Genomic DNA, 17,451 nt, shown 5'->3' on the forward strand with positions numbered 1-17,451 from the left:
AGCCAAAGATTTGAAATGCGAAGAAGCAAAAAACACCCAACCGGAAAAGCAAAATGAAAAAAGAATCCGAAAATACGAAGATAGTGTAAGGAGCCTCTGGGACAGCTTCAAGCGTACCAACATCAGAATAATAGGGGTGCCAGAAGATGAGAGACAGCAAGATATTGAAAACCTATTTGAAGAAATAATGGCAGAAAACTTCCCCCACCTGGTGAAAGAAATGGACTTACAGGTCCAAGAAGCGCAGAGAACCCCAAACAAAAGGAATCCAAAGAGGACCACACCAAGACACATCATAATTAAAATGCCAAGAGCAAAAGACAAAGAGAGAATCTTAAAAGCAGCAAGAGAAAGAGACTCAATTACCTACAAGGGAATACCCATACGACTGTCAGCTGATTTCTCAACAGAAACTTTGCAGGCCAGAAGGGAATGGCAAGAAATATTCAAAGTGATGAATACCAAGAACCTACAACCAAGATTACTTTATCCAGCAAAGCTATCATTCAGAATTGAAGGTCAGATAAAGAGCTTCACAGATAAGGAAAAGCTAAAGGAGTTCATCACCACTAAACCAGTATTATACGAAATGCTGAAAGGTATCCTTTAAGAAGAGGAAGAAGAAAAAGGTAAAGATACAAATTGTGAACAACAAACATGCATCTATCAACAAGTGAATCTAAGAATCAAGTGAATAAATAATCTGATGTACAGAATGAACTGGTGATTATAATGAATCAGGGACATAGAAAGGGAATGGACTGACTATTCTTGGGGGGGAAAGGGGAATGGGAGATGCGGGAAGAAACTGGACAAAAATCGTGCACCTATGGATGAGGACAGTGGATGGGGAGTGAGGGCGGAGGGTGGGGCGGGAACTGGGAGGAGGGGAGTTATGGAGGGGAGGGCGGAGGGTGGGGTGGGAACTGGGAGGAGGGGAGTTATGGGGGGGAAAAAAAGAGGAACAAATGTAACCTGAACAATAAAGATTTAATTAAAAAAAAAAAATTAGAAGAGGAGGAGGAAGCTAGTCTAGAAGATCTTAAGAAGGGATCACAGAGACCAAAGAAAAAAAGGAAAAATGCCCCAAAGCTGGGCAGCAGGTTCTCTCCAAGAGAAGTCAAAAAACCAAGTGCAACAAGTGGGGAGGGGGCAGAGCAGAGGATGAGTGCTGGGCTACCACCAAGCACTTGTCACTGTGCGAATACAACAGTGCACAAGGAATACATGAAAAAATCAGAAAGACAGAAAGTAGAATGGTGGTTGCCAGGGCTCAGGGGAGGGGGAAATGAGGAGTTATTGTTTATTGGGGACAAAGTTTCAGTTTTTCAAGGTGAAAAGAGATCTGGAGATGGATGGAGCTGATGGCTGCACAACCATGTGAATGTATTTAATACTACTAAACTGTATATGTAAAATAGTTAAGATGGAAAAGTTTAGGTTATGTGTATTTTACCACAATAAAAAACAATGAAGTAAAAGAAAAGAAAATGAATGGAAGTTGAGAAAGTGGTGACTTTGCTTATCCATGTCTGTTTCCAGTAGCCAAGTGTTTAAAAAGAGCAGTATGTAGGATGAAGTAAAAAGAAAATTCTACAGCAAACTTGGGCACCTTCATAGGCCAAGAAGAGCCAGCAGAATGAAAAATAATATAGGACACAGATAACTGCTAGAACAGTGGTTCTCAGCCTTCTGGCCCTTTAAATACAGTTCCTCATGTTGTGACCCAACCATAAAATTATTTTCGTTGCTACTTCATAACTGTCATGTTGCTACTGTTATGAATCGTCATGTAAATATCTGATATGCAGGATGGTCTTAGGTGAACCCTGTGAAAGGGTCGGTTCGACCGCCAAAGGGGTTGCGACCCACAGGTTGAGAACCGCTGTGCTAGAATAAATCTCAGAGAAGGCAAGCAGGGTGAGAATCAAGGGCACATGTGGGGGTGGAGGGTGTAGCTTTGGGTGAGAGGTGACGGACACTCTTCTCTGGCGGGAGAGGTTACCACCACCAGAATGCAAGTGGGAGCTGTGAAATATGAGATAAGCAAACTATGTCAGAAAATTTGGGAGGAGGGAAATGGAGAATCCGAACATCTTAAAGAAAAAATAAATAAATCGTTATTTACTTTAGTGCTTAACCAAAATTGGAGACGTAATTGCACAAATCAGGGTTTAAACTGCGAACAGTTACTGATCTTAGTTTTGGTTTTACCTTGAAGCAGCTCTGTTACCTTCGGTAAATCAGTATCACTTCCTAGACTGCATCTTTAAAAGAGGGGGATTTGCTAAAATAACCCCATTGTCCCTTCCAGCTCTATATTTCAGTGGCTTTGGGGAATGTACTTATATCTTAAATACAGTGTCAGCTTACCTACCCAATCCCCCAAAAGGGAAGTGGGAACAAAAGTCAAGGTGTATATAAATGAAATACCCTTGGGCTGTTTTCCCATTTCATTTTTGATAGTGACAGCCACAACAAACAGATGGTTACTGCTCACAAAGGCTGTGTCATTATAGTCCTAATGATAATTGATGTTTTTACAGCTCTTTTTTATTTATAAAGAGCCTTCACTCATGAATGTTTTTAGTTGATCCTCAGAACAGCCCTGTGAAATAGACATAGCTACTGTACTACTCTATTCATTTTCTAGTTGGGAAAACTGAGGCTTATAGAAATTGATGATATGCCCAAGGTCCCAAAGCAGATGAACAACCAACCTGGGACTTGAATTCATGTACATGTACTTAGAACTTCAAAACAGTATTTTAAAAAATTGTTTCTTCGACACTAACACATAGTGTCGAAGATTTCCCATTTGGTGTCACAGGCAGAAAATTTATTGGTCAAAAGAAGCTTGCATAGTTTTATTCTTTTAACTGATCCTGGCAATATAGTTTCTTTAAATGTAAGTACAATCTTAATTTTCAAGTGATGAATTATTAAAATCCAAAGGAAAAAGAGGGAAAGAATTAGAATTCAACTATTTCAATGTCCTCATTCTCAGGATGAGAAAAAAAGAAGTCTCTCCTGGGACAAATGGCTTGTGGGAGGCGAGCCAACACTAGAAATCAGGGCTCCCACCAGCCCTGGGGCTCTCGGCACTGGACAGGTCTTACACAGTTTCTAAGAAAAATTAACAACGGAATTGCTCCTTAACAATGAAATGGTTCCAATTTAAATAATTTGAGGGGCTCATTCTCTTTTTTTTACATGTGCAAACCATATGAATGCTGCCTATTAAAGGTACTAGAATTCTCTGGAGCAAATTCTCCTCACAAATGGGAGGATTTGTAATGACAGTCATGCCTCATTTTAGTAGAAAAAGTAAATGTGTCCAATAAGGAATCCATCTGAGACAGTTTTAAACCAACTGAAACTGCCTCCATTAACATCTACCTACAAAGTATTTTCTAGACAAATTAAACTTGAAAAACTGAACAAAATGCAATGAAAATATTTTGAAAAAGACAACATTGTTTAAGCATTCCCATTTTCCTCCTTTGGAAATATTGTAATGAGTCAGTAGATACTTACTACCAAAATTACTTTTCTCATGAAGCAGAAAAAATGTTTAATATTGAAACAGAAGACTCCATGAGGAGAATAGATGCAGACATGAAAATGATGTGTATTATGAAACTGCAAATCCCATCTTATATGTTTTATGCAGGAAAAAAGTATGAAGCTTCCATTAGACTATAAGGGACTCAAGGATAAGAGAGCCCTTTTGAGGTGCAGATAATCACTGGGCTCATAACGATGAGACTTGCTGAGAGAAAGAATTTTTACTCAGGAAAGGAAACCAGCAAAGTTCTTTGATGAACATGCAGAGGTTAATGTGACAGATGGGAAATACTCCCATTTGTTCAGTTCTGGATCTGTGTGAGAAAGGCTGAAGGGTCCTAACAGGCGAAGTCTCCAGTTTCACAGTGTTACTAGAGTAGAAATCCTGCCTCAAATACATAACCAGATTTCTCCTCAAGACAGCTTCAATAATTTGAAATTAAGGGGCAGGAGGCTAATCTTAAGACCTCCAAAGGGAAAATTTAATCTCTACAGTTTGTCAGGGCTAAGGAGACAAAGATCCTCTAAGTTTTTCAATCAAAACTCAGGAGAACCATGCCTGAGGAGCATGGACAACCACAGTTGGATTGAGTCTTCCTAAAACTGCTACCTAGCCTTGACTTAGCTCAATTCCCAATGGAGTGAAGGTGATCATCTCCTCACTATATATACCTAACAGAGAAAAAGGAGTAAATCTTCTCTGGAAAAAGATGTAATCTAGAACTAGTAAGATTCTTTCATCCACCATGTCTAATATAAAATAAAAAAATTATTAAACATGAGAAAAGTTGCAAAAATGTATTCAATATTCAAGAGAAAAAAAGGCAATAGATGCAGACTCACAGATGATCCAGATTATTGGATTCTGTAAGTAAGATATTTAAAATAACAGATTAATTGGTTAAAGAATTTTAAAGAGGAGGAAATGGATGAGAGATAAGAGAATTTCAAAGAGAACTAGAATCTATATAAAAATCAAATCAAATGGAGCCCTAGTCAGTTTTGCTCAGTGGATAGAGCATCAGCCTGTGGACCAAAGGGGCCCAGGTTTGATTCTGGTTAAGGGCCTGTAGCTTGGTTGCAGGCTCCTCCCAGGCTGGGGCTCTGGTCAGGGATCATGCAGGAGGCAACCATTTGATGTGTTTCTCTCACATCAATGTTTCTGTCTTTCCCTCTCTCTTCCACTCTCCCTAAAAATAAATGAAAAAAATCCTCAGGTGAGGATTAACAAAATAAAAATAAATAAATAGATAGATAGATAGATAGATAGATAGATAGATAGATAGATAAAATGGACATCCTAGAAAAATAATATATGAAATTAAGAAAAACAGTATCTAAAATTAACTCATTGGGTGGGTTCAATAGAAGACTGGATATAACAAAAGACAGAATTAGTAACTTGAAGGTAAAAGTCAATGAAAAACGCTCATATTAAAATTCAAATAGAAAAAGGACAAGAAAAAAAATAACAGATTGTAAAAAACATTAGGTCATCTGACCATATAATTGGAGAGCCAGAAAGAAGAATCAGAACCGGGCAAAATCAATATCTGAAGAGACAATGGCTGAGAATGTTCCAATACCAATGAAAGACACCAACCTTCAAATTCAAGCTCAAGAGACCAAAGCAGAATGAATATAAGAAAAACCACACTCGGACTTGTGAATGTCAAATGCTTAGTAGAAAATACGGAAAGCATTGATGAAATCATGTAGCAGTCATAAAACTTAGCCTAGTACTTAGCCTTCCTAGTCTTGGAGAAGTTATGATTAAGAGGACAGTCGCAGGGCACCCTAACTCAACAATAAAGTTTATATTCTTAGTAGGGTTGTCGTCACTCTGCTCTTGACCAAGTACAGAAAAACTTCACAATAACATAATTTTGAATATACTATTATGAATGATTGCCTATTTTCCAACTGGCCTCTGATCTAATTTCATGAACCTTAAAATAATGTAACTCCATGTTTTAAGCAATCAAATATTTTTAATCCTAATAATAGTTTTATGGTAGAGTTTCCCAAAATTGAGGGGAGGGGATTATAACCAATTAAGTAATTGGTTACTTAATAACCAGGTATTAAGATTGATGGAGTGTCAGAACAAGATGGGACCTTAGGGATAACTAATAGTCCAACCCTCATGTTAAAGATGACAAAATTGAAGCCCAGAACAATAAGAATGATGTGCCCAGGCACAACAGTTATTTAGAAGCCAACTAGAAACCAGAACAGCAGCCTCCTGATTTCTAGCTCAACCTTCTGATTCCAACACCAGGCCAGTCCAAGGTCAAAGCTAATGCAAGGTCAAAACTCTTGGTGAAATATTTTGATTTTTATGATTACGCTAGAGGCCTGGTGCACAGATTTGTGCACCAGTGGGGGACCTCAGCCTGGCCTGTGGGGATCAGGCTGAAACTGGCTCTCTGACATCCCCCAAGGGGTCCCGGATTGCGAGAGGGCAATTCTCAGGTGACACACTCTGGAATCGGGCTCCCTCCTCTCTAGTTCCAGGTGCATCACCCGAGAACCGCAGCTGCCAAGTCACTGCAGCTCGGCAGCTGCTGTGTTGAGCGTCTGCCCCTTGGTGGTCAGTGCACGTCATAGTTACTGGTTGAAGGTCACTTAAGCTTTTATATATATAGATAATTCGTTGCTAGTGATGCAAAATAGAACACACTACATACTCATTCACTCTAATCATGTGGATATGGAAACCCAGTATCATTAATGGAAAAGTCCCCCCACTACCACACACACTACACACTACACACTCATACACACTGTGACTATACCTGACATTGACAGGCAGAGCAGAAACATGTGTCAAAATCATAGAAGGTGTGGCCATGGACAGTGACTTAAGCCCCAGCAGTCGGGTTATTTCTGTGAGTCTCAAAGCATTTATTTATAACGTGGGTAAGAAATGGCAAAGTATCATCAGACACAGTGGTGATGGAAGGAAAAGATCCCGCATTACCATTTATAAAGATCAAGAGAATAGCTGATCCTCTGCATAGTTATCAATACTGTACAAGGTTTCCCCTCCATGCACATGTTGTGTTTTTTTTTTACTCACCATAGCTGTTTTAAGGAAAAGTATCATATGTTCTTTTTCCTGCAGAAATCTTAGGTATCATGATTAGCTAAAACAGCCATACCTCTTCCTCCCTAGAAAATTCATTAAGACTCCATTGCTTTCCTTCATTATATTTTCATACCCAAATACCTGCCATGTTTTTTGTTTTCATTGTCCAAATACAGTCCAAGATCCTCTTGCACACACAGCTCGCTAACCAGACAGGCAAAGCAGCCTTTGCAACCCTATATCCCAACCTCTCTCCCCAGGCCTCCCTTCAGAAAACCCAAAATAATGACAATCTCACAATAGTAAGAAAATTTCGCTATCATCATCATCAATAACCAGGAATAAAAACAGTATTTACAGAACAGGCAAATCATTTTAAATATGTTTCAATGTGAAGATTAGTATTTAAACAATAGAAGAGTGATTCCATCTAGCCTGTCTTAAATGTGTATGTTTTAAAATTCCTATTTAAAATCAGACAGTGTGCCCATTAACACTATTCCGTATGGCTCCTGAGGCTCCTAAAAGTATCACCTTGAATTCAATAGTTACTATCACAACCTTCCTCAATGTAAATGCTTCTTAACTAGTCACTGTCCTATAATACTCAAGTCACTGTCCTACATGGCTATTTCAATAAACATCAGCTCATTTCAATAAACACTTGCTCGTGATTTTCATATAGCCTTTACTAGTATTTTAACCATTCACAGAAGGATTGTGGGTTCTCTCTCTTCACACAGCACATAGTACACATAAACTATGTATTTATACATTAGTAAACTATAACTTAGAAAGGAGAATTCACATTTTGCAACATGTTGGGAATATTGTACATAAAATATTTTACATCATTGTCTATGATACCGATCTAGCTCTTTTTTAAAAAATATATTTTATTGATTTTCCACAGAGAGGAAGGGAGAGGGACAGAGAGTTAGAAACATCGATCAGAAAAAAGAGCTGCCTCCTGCACACTCCCTACTGGGTATGTGCCCGCAACCAAGGCACATGCCCCTGACCGGAATTGAACCTGGGACCCTTGAGTCCGCAGGCCGACATTCTATCCACTGAGCCAAACTGGTCAGGGCCAATCTAGCTCTTTTAAAAGAAGAAAGCATGAGTGCTTGTAAATGCTATCTCAATTAGCATACTATGTGAATCCATTAAAATTCCTTGATTTGATAGATTACTAAGAGATAAAATACTGATTTTTAACTCAAAATTGTCATGGTCTTCTAAAAATATTGAACTATGGCCATTTGAATTTATGTTGTCATTTTAACTAAACAGCAAATGCAAGAGTTTCAATTAGAAACTGATGTATAAATAGGATATAGTGATATATGTACTAAATCTTTTGTTTTCTGAAAAATAAAAGGAAAAGCATGCCTTAAAAAATTAAATATTTTTTAAACATTAAATGAAAGTTCTATTTTCACACATAAATAGTAGCATGTTATTCTCACAGAATTACTCAGGTTATAGATTTTTAATGCCTCTAACTGTGTCCGCGGCCAATCTAGGAGTGGCACAAGGCAGGAGGAAAACAAGGAGATCATTAAGCAGTTATAAGGAGTCTAAGGCCCATTAAGTGTCTGCTATTCTTTTATGCTTTTTGGTCACTTCAGTTTATCTGTATATCTAAGATTAGTAGAAATGGGCTCTAATATGGTAAAATTTATATCTGTTTTCTTTATTTCTAACAGCTTCACTGAAACATATGGATGTGTAGTAAACCAAGTTCTGGAAAAAACTCAAAGCTATCCATGGTTACTATACTATCTCTGGAAAGTCAGGGTCACTAGCATACACTTCAACTTCAATGTATATTTCAACTAAACTTCTATATGTATATTGTAACTGTCCTTCCTCCTTTAATAGGCAGTAAATCACAAACAATTAAATTGATGTTCCCATTCTGAATAGTTTGCAACAGCTGGAAAAACACATAAACATTAAGACTGGATAAACTATTGTTTCTCAGTAGGAAGATATTTTCATTTTCACACATGGTGAGGGAGAACACAGATGATCAACTCCAATCAATCAGATCTCTTTTCATTTCCTGACATTCTTTTCCCAAAATGCCTTTTAAATCAGATGCTAGAGGCAAATCAATAGCAAATACTCAAAGATGCTCCCTAATAAGGTTTCCAATACAAAGGGGGGCATTTGGATATTTATAACATCATTCACAGGCCATACAAAATTATCAACTTAAAAATTAGCTGCTATATTTGGTCAAATATTTAATTAAATCACCCATAATGCCCTGGCAGGGCCAGACCAAATGATTTCTCAGGCCTTATACAGCCACGGCCCAGACGTTCCCTACCCCTAACTTAGAGGATAGGAAGGCTCACTTAAAAAAGAGGTCATGAAAAAGAATGTAGATCTTATGTTAAGTGTCTCCTACAATAAAATAATTAAAAAGAAAAGAGGTCATGTACGAGCTGATTTTTCAAACAATATATTAAGTCACCAGTGGATAAGAATGGACACTAAAAGAAGAAGAAACAACATGTGCAAGAGCACAGATGCAGGAAGGAACTCAAGGAATGTTCTAGGAATGAAAAATAGTTTAGGACAGATGGAGTATGGGGACGAAATGGCAGATGATAGAACAGGAAAAGCAGGTTGAAGGCAAATAATGAAGGGTGTCATACTATAAATCATGCTAAGAGATTTGAATACCTCTTGTAAGCTGCAGAGAGCTACAAATTATTTTTAAGTAGGAAATGACATGACTAAATCTGTGTTTTTGGAAAAGAAAACTGATGACAAGTAGAGGATTAGAGGGAGTTTAAGGATGAGGAGAATCAGTTGGGAGCTTTAACTACTATCCTAAATGGAACCTGAGCCATGAGGTAGCAAATATAGGGAAGAGAAGATGCCTTTGAAAGATATTTCAGAGACAGGAGAAAGACCCAGCAGCCTTGATAACCGACTAAACATGGGATGTGAGAGTGATAGAAGCTGTGTGGGAGGATTGGGTTCAGTGCCAAGAATTCTACTTTGGGGGTCCTAGATTAATGGCAAATATATTAATTAAAGAAGAAAAGCAGAAGATTAGACTGGAGAGGAGTCTTTTTTATAAAGACACCCGTGGAATATCCAGTGGGAGATTCCCAGGAGGCAGATAAAAATAACAGATCTGAATGTTATGTTGAGGAACAGGTCATGGGAGCAGGAGATAAGAGACCCAAGGAGTCCTTACAACACAGGGTAGAGGGAGTGGGACTGCCCAAGACATGAAAGTGAATGTGAACACAGGGCATTCAGGGAAAACATGAAGATGGAGATGAGAAAAAGCTAACAAATGGCAAAATCACAAGGGCATTGATATTTTAGAGGCAAAAGAAAGAAGTAGCATCAAATCAGAGCAACCCTCCTTTCAGATGGGAGAGGGGCAGGGAAAGAGATTTCAGTGAGTATGGATTACAAATTAAGGAAAAGTAGATACCTATCCATTTTGCCACATTCTTTCTTCTAGCCCAGTCATCACAAGGCTGTTCCCTAGGGCCCACTCTAGAGGGACCCTGAGGACATAATCAGTATTGGGGAGAGATAGCCACTTGAGTGACAGCATCTGTGTCTCTGTATCTTATTGAAAAATACACTTTTGCAAACTGCTACAGCAAAGAAAATCTCCAATATTTATACCTAAGAGCTCTTATTTGAAATATGCTTACAGTTAATTTATTGCATCTTCTAAACAGATTGCCTTTACATATTTCACTAACTCAAAAGGTTTTTATTTTCATTTTTAATATATTTTTATTGATTTCAGAGAGGAAGAAAGAGCAAGCTAGAGATAGAAACATAATGATGAGAGAGAATCATTAATGGGCTGCCTCCTGCACCCCCTCCCCCACTGGGGATCAAGCCTGCAACCCAAACAAGTGCCCTGACTGGAAATCGAACCCTGACCTCCTGGTTTCTAGGATGATGCTCAACCACTGAGCAATACCAGTCAGGCTAAAAAGTTTTTAAAAATAACCCCAAGGTAGACAGAGATTTCATAAATAGATCACAAAAAGCAATAGCTATAAAGGAAAAAATTGATCATTGAACTTCATTAAAAATCATCAAAAGATCCCTGGACAGTGTGGCTCAGTATGAGAGTATTGTTTTATACACCAAAAGGTCACAGGTTCGATTCCCTGTCAGGGCACATTCCCAGGTTGTGGGTTCAATCCTTAGGATGCATCTGGGAGGCAACCGATTGATGTTTCTCTCTCACATCGATGTTTCTTTCTCTCTCTCCATCTCCCTCTCTCTCTAAAATCAATTTTTTAAAAAATTGGATGAGGATTTAAAAATAATCATCCAAAGATACCATGAAGACAGTGAAAAGGCAAGCCACAAACTGGGGAAACATTTCTAATACATATATTTGAACACGAATTCATATGTAGAATATAAAAGAACTCGGACAAAGAAATTTAAAACAACAACAATAAATGATCCAATTTTAAAATGGGCAAGATTTTAACAGGAATTTGACAAGATATCCAAATGACAGTAAGTTTAGGAAATGACATTGAACAATAGTACTTACCAGGAAACAAATTAAAACCATAAGGATCACCTCACATCCATTAGAATGGTTACTATAAGAAAACACATCAGAAAATAACAAGTGTTGGCAAGGATGTGGGGAAACTGGAACCCTTGTACATTGTTAAGAATGTAAAATGGTACAGTAGCTTTGGAAAACAGTATGGTGGTTCTACAAAAATTGACAATAGAATTACCATATAACCCAGCAATTCCACTTTTGGGTATGTACCCGAAAAAATGGGAAGCAGAGTCCTGAAGAAATATTTATATACCCATGTTCATGGCAGCAATTTCACAACAGCAACAAGGTGACAGCAACCCAAGTGTCCACCAACAGACAAATATTAGAAATTCTGACACATGCTACTACATGTATAAATTTTAAGGACATTATGCTGAGTGGAATAAGCTGGTTAGAAAAGAATATATATTCTGTTGTTCTACTCATATGTGGTAATTAAAGTAGTCAAGTTCATAGAGACAGAGTAAAATGGTGATTTTCAGGGCCTGGGAAAAGACAGAATGGGGATTCGTTGTTTAATGGTTACCGTTTCAGTTTTCCAAGAGGTAAAGAGTTCTGGAGATGGATGGTGGTGATGGTTATAAAACACTGTGAATGTACTTAATACCACTAACTGTCAATTAAAAAAAATGGTTATGATGATAAATTCTATATTTTGTATATTTTACCACAATTAAAATTTTTAAATTTAAAAATCCACATGGAGATCCAATATGCAGTCCCCAAAATAGCTAAAATTTAAAAAGACTGAACCAAGTGTTAGTGAAAATGTAACACAACTGGAATTTTTGTACACTACTTTTGGAATTTAAGCTGGTACAACCACTTTGAAAAACTGTTTGGCAACATCTACTAAAGCTAAATATAAGCCTACTCTATGACCCCGCAATTTCACTCTTAGAGAAATGAGTGGGCATGTGCACACACACAAAAACATAAGCAAGAATGTTCATAGCTGCTTTATTCGTATTAGCCACACTGGAAGCAATTCAAAGATCTAATAGAAGAATGGATAAATTGTGGTATATCCATACAATTGAATTACTATTCAACAATAGACTAGAATGAACTACAAATATGCACTATGACATAGATGAATCTTGTAGACATTGTTATATGAAAGAAGACATACAAGTTAAGAATCCCTTCTATATGATACTATTTATATGGAGCTTAATAGCAGACAAACTAGCAAGTGGAGTCTTTAAAAATCATAGTGTGGTTACTAACCTTCAGGTTGGAAGTGGGATGAAAACTGACCAGAAGTGTAAAAAGGAGGAAATCTTCTGGGGCGCTTGAAATGTTCTGTATCTTGACCTGGGTGGTGGTTACATGGAGGAACACACATATAAAAAATACACTTTCGATTGCAGTGGTTCTCAATCTTCTGGCCCTTTAAATACAGTTCCTCATGTTGTGACCCAACCATAAAATTATTTTCGTTGCTACTTCATAACTGTAATGTTGCTACTGTTATGAATCGTAATGTAAATATCTGATATGCAGGATGGTCTTAGGCAACCCCTGTGAAAGGGTCGTTTGCCAAAGGGGTCACGACCCGCAGGTTGAGAACCGCTGGATTAATGCATTTTACACTTTATTTTTAAGGTATGTTACCTTAAAAATAAAATATCTCTAAAGCACTTAATGTCTCTATAATGAGAATGCTATAATTCAAAAAAGGAATAAGCCTGGCTGGTGTGGCTCAGTGGTTGAATGTCGACCCATGATACAGGAAGTCACCACTTTTGTTTGTTTGTTTCTTATTAATATATATTTTTTTATTGTTGACACTATTGCAGATTATCTCCCACTTACCCCTGTACTCCCCTTTGCCCAACCCCTACCTCCCCCTCAAGTCTTCACCAACCTATTGCCTGTGTCCATGGGCTATGCATATAACTATGTAAGTTCTTTAGTTTATCTCTCCTTGTCTCCCCACCCTCACATCGAGGTATGTCAGTCTGTTCCCCTTTGATTTCTGGTCAGGGCACATGCCCAGGTTGCGGGCTCAATGCCCAGTAGGGGGCATGCAGGAGGCAGCTGATCAGTTATTCTCTCTCATCATTGATGTTTCTCTCTCTCCCCTTCCCCTTCCTCTCTCTGAAATCAATAAAGAAAAAATATCTTTAAAAAAAGGAATAAAAGCTCAACTGTGCTCTTTTCCTTTCTGACTTAGAAGATTAGAGCTTATTCCTCTTAGATACATTGGGGGATGATTAGTTACTTCCCAGTTTCTTGAGTCAGGTAATGTATTTAAGGTCCATGCAGTGCAAATTTACATGTTCCTAAATGTTCGCTAGCTTTCCTGAAGCCACTTCATATCCATGGTTTTTGGGTTTTTTTGTTTTGTTTTGTTTTTTAAGAAAGTGGTCTGGGCCCTAACCGGCTTGGCTCAGTGGATAGATCGTCGGCCTGTGGACTGAAGGGTCCCAGGTTTGATTCTGGCCAAGGGCACATACCTGGGTTGCGGGCTCGATCCCCAGTGGGGGTGTGCAGGAGGTAGCCTCTCATCATTGATGTTTCTATCTCTCTCTACTTCTCCCTTTCTCTCTGAAACCAATAAAGAAATATATATATTTAAAAAAAACAAACAAAAAAGAAAGTGGTCTGGGCTTGATAGCTGAGGTCCATCTTTTTTTAAAATATATTTTTATTGATTTCAGAGAGGAAGGGAAAGTCAGAGAGAGTTAGGAACATCAATGATGAGAGAGAATCATTGGTTAGCTGCCTCCTGCACACCCCCTACTGGGGATCAAGCCCACAACCTGGGCATGTGTCCTGACTGGGAATCAAAATGTGACCTCCTGGTTCATAGGTTGATACTCAACCATTGAGCCATGCCAGCCAGGCCATGGGCTTTTTACAGTAAGAAACTTTGTCTTTAGTTGAGTCTATACTTTCAGAGCTCTCAATTTGCTTTCTATGGGTTAAATGTCTAATTTGATATTTTTAAGCTTCAAGAATGGCATCTGATTTTGTTTTACACCCTCATTGGCAGGGGCTAAAAAAAATCCCTCTTCAGCTGTAAAGGCAGAATGTCAAAAATCACAAGATATCATCGCATTCTGGCACTGTGATGAACACTTACACCCCCTCAGGAAAGAAAGCTTCATTCTCTTAACAGCCATTTTGATGCCTGATCCTTTTATAGCCAACATAATAACTTTAGCCTCCTTGTGAGAGCACCGTGACCCACCATTTTAAGGAAGAAAAACAAAAATCCACAAAGGTGAACCTTTCCCCCTTCTGGCTTCTTCTACCATTCATAACACTGTGCTACTCAATTGTTGAAAAGGGGCCTTAATATTATCATAATAATTTTGTATGGTGACAGATGGTTACTAGATTTATTCTGGTGATTACATTGTAAGGAATATAACCATTGGCTATGCATGTTGTACACCTGAAACTATAAATAATATTGTATGTCAACTATACTTTAATAAAAAGAAACAGGGTCTTAATATGCAAAATATTGCATTTTAATGATAATCAAAGGGAAATTCTTTTTAACTGTGTCATAATGAAAAAATTTTTTTGACCTTGATTGTCTTTGATCTCATATTAAACCTGTCGTTAGTTCAGTCAAGTGGGTGAATTATGAAGGTACATCTTACATGTTGGGCTTAGAAAAGCAGCAAGGTAGGAGGAGAAAAATGATGAGATGGTTAAAGAGAGAAGAGCTGGTTTAAAAGAACCTGGCTTAAAAGAATACCTAATGCATCGGTATTTCGGTATTCTGCTAAGTGAGACATCAAGTCAACAATGAGATGCAGATTTTGTGAAAAGCAAACACTTGTCACATTGGCTCAACAAGATGAGTCTGTTAAACTGTTACCCAAATGAAATTATTCATAACCATTGCAGTTTTATACAGCTTCAGGAAAAGTGTTCTTTTTTAAAATTATATTTGTCTTTTAAAAAATATTTATTATTGAAAGTATTACAAAGATCCTCTTTCCCCCCCATTAACACCTTCTAGCCTGCTCCTGTTCCCCCACCCCAGGCCTTCACCACCCCATTGTCTATGTCCATGGGTTATGCATATATGCATACAAGTTCATTGGTTGATCTCAGGAAAAATGTTCTTAAAAACAAGTATCAAGCAACAACTGGTTAAATGCAAAGGCACATGGTCACAAACAGTGCTTCTCTTTTAGAATGGTAAAAAAGAATGCAACAATGAAACCAAGCCTTTTTATTTAAATACATTGTCTGAGATAGAATAAACATGTTTTCTCCTTTGAGACCACCTCAAAGTGCTTCACTTCATAAAAGTCTATATAAATGTCGATAGTGGAATGCAATAATTATAAAACCAGATAGGTGGCTTAATTGTTTTACATACCTGTGGTTTTTTCAGATTCCTGTGCTTGCTTACTTGTGTATATGCGGTCTTATTTTTCAGAAACCACTTCTAGAAGCTCCCATTTTGGCTTCTGCACTGCCACCTGTAGACATAAAAGGGAAATAAACAATGTATTATTCATCAACCATGCATCTTTTCTAGGCATCTATCAGGGACATTTGGGGGGAAAGTGGCAAAATCTTGGCTCCAGGAAATAATAGTGCTCTTTCTCCTGTGTGGAAATTTAGTAAGGAGACCCTCTCCTCCAATGTTTTGATAAATTATTTAGAAATCAAAGCATATATAAGTCTCAGATCAACACTACTCTGATCAGTTCATTAAAGTAAGAGGTGGAGTTATAGAACCCATCCACAGGCCAACCTACAACCATTTCAAGACCTGTCCCTTAAAATTAGAAGATAACTTCACCATTTTGCTAATCGAGTAATCAAAAATTCTGTAAATTCCCATGAAGAAAAGAGAGGGAGCAATCTAGGGAAAGGTTACTTTGTCACATGATTGTAAAATGTCTGTTTAAAATAATAATATTAATTCTAACATGAACTAGAGCTTTGTTCAATATAAACAGACTAGGTGGGCTATTTACTGCTGTATTCCTAGTTCGAATATGAATGAATGCTGAAAGATCTTTAGGACACCCCACAGATTTTAATACAGATAGGTCTTTTTTCTTCTTTAAAAAAAGTCAAATGAATAAAAATTCGTGAGCATAACAAGCAATTAATAAAGATCCATAAGCAACTATTAGTGAGTCAAAGCAGCCATGAAATGAGATCTGTAAGAGGAGAGAGAGAGAGAGAGAGAGAGAGAGAGAGAGAGAGAGAGAGGAATGAGAGATTGAGAGAGATGAGACTGAGAGACAGGAGATTGAGAGATAAGATATTGAGAGAGACAAGAGAGATTGAGAGCGATGGAGATGAGAGACTGAGAGAGATACACAAGATTGAGAGACAAGAGAGACTAAGAAAGACCAAAGAGATTGAGAGTGAAAGAGATTGAGAGTGAGAGATGAGAGAGATTGAGAGGCAGAGAGAGAGAGAGAGAGAGATCTGGAGTTAATTTAGAATAACAGACCCAACCATGGTGTGTGTGTGGTTGTGTGTGTGTGTGTGTGTGTGTGTGTGTGTGTGTGTGTGTGTGTTGAGTGTGTGGATGTGCTTGAGAGGGGGGAGGGATAGAAAGAAAAAGAGAGGCAAGCAGACCACACCAGGGTTCGTGTGTGTGCATGTGTGCGTGCATGTGCGCGTGTGTGTATAGAGAGAAACAGAGAACAGAGACTGAGGTTCTAAAGTTAACTGAGCATAACAGACAGCACTACAGTTTTTTGCCTCCTTCAAGTCCCATAGTCTACCCAAGACAAGTGCCCCAGCTTCAGCACCTTAAGCCAAAGACACATGCACCACCCACGCAGCACCCCCCCCTCAATCCCCCCCGCCAGGTGAGATAACGTCAGAAGCTGCATGGAGAGCATACCCGCCAAGCCCGCTACCCCGAAAACCCGGGGCGGGGGCGGGGGGGCTTTTTATTTCCTCCAGAGATCCGTCCCCACTTACCCGTAATTTACTTTAAGGCCTCGAAAGACTGGTTTGGTTTAAGGAATTGCAGCAAATCCAAGAAAATCAAGTCTCCTTTAGCCATCCTTCTCTTCCTTAGGACAGACATTCACACACTCACACTCTTTCTTCCTTCCCAACCCCGAACACCCGCTGGGCCACCCCAAAAGGCTTTTTTGGGGGGTCCACCAGGGACCAAGCCTCTTCCCACGTGTCTCCATTAAACCCTCGTCCAAACGTGCACAAGGCGCCAAGTGCATGTGCACCGTCAGCCTTCGGA

At 38.5% G+C, this 17,451-nt stretch overlaps 1 long non-coding RNA gene across 3 annotated transcripts in view; it reads right to left on the bottom strand.

Annotated features, from left to right (window-relative positions):
- Positions 1–17,445, bottom strand: part of LOC102239002 — a 90,285-nt gene extending 72,840 nt beyond the window's left edge. Inside the window, exons 1-4 of one of the 3 annotated variants that reach the window (XR_001363166.1) lie at positions 17,172–17,445; positions 15,598–15,700; positions 12,477–12,563; positions 11,223–11,274 (exon numbers count right to left, since the gene is read on the bottom strand). This is a non-coding gene — a long non-coding RNA (uncharacterized LOC102239002). The remainder of the gene's footprint in view (positions 1–11,222; positions 11,275–12,476; positions 12,564–15,597; positions 15,701–17,171) is intronic. The other 2 variants (XR_001363167.1, XR_313888.2) reach the window with 2 other exon arrangements.
- Positions 17,446–17,451: the final 6 nt, after the last annotated feature.

This window comes from Myotis brandtii, unplaced genomic scaffold (genome assembly GCF_000412655.1).
Source record: "Myotis brandtii unplaced genomic scaffold, ASM41265v1 scaffold349, whole genome shotgun sequence".
NCBI classification, from domain to species: domain Eukaryota; kingdom Metazoa; phylum Chordata; class Mammalia; order Chiroptera; family Vespertilionidae; genus Myotis; species Myotis brandtii.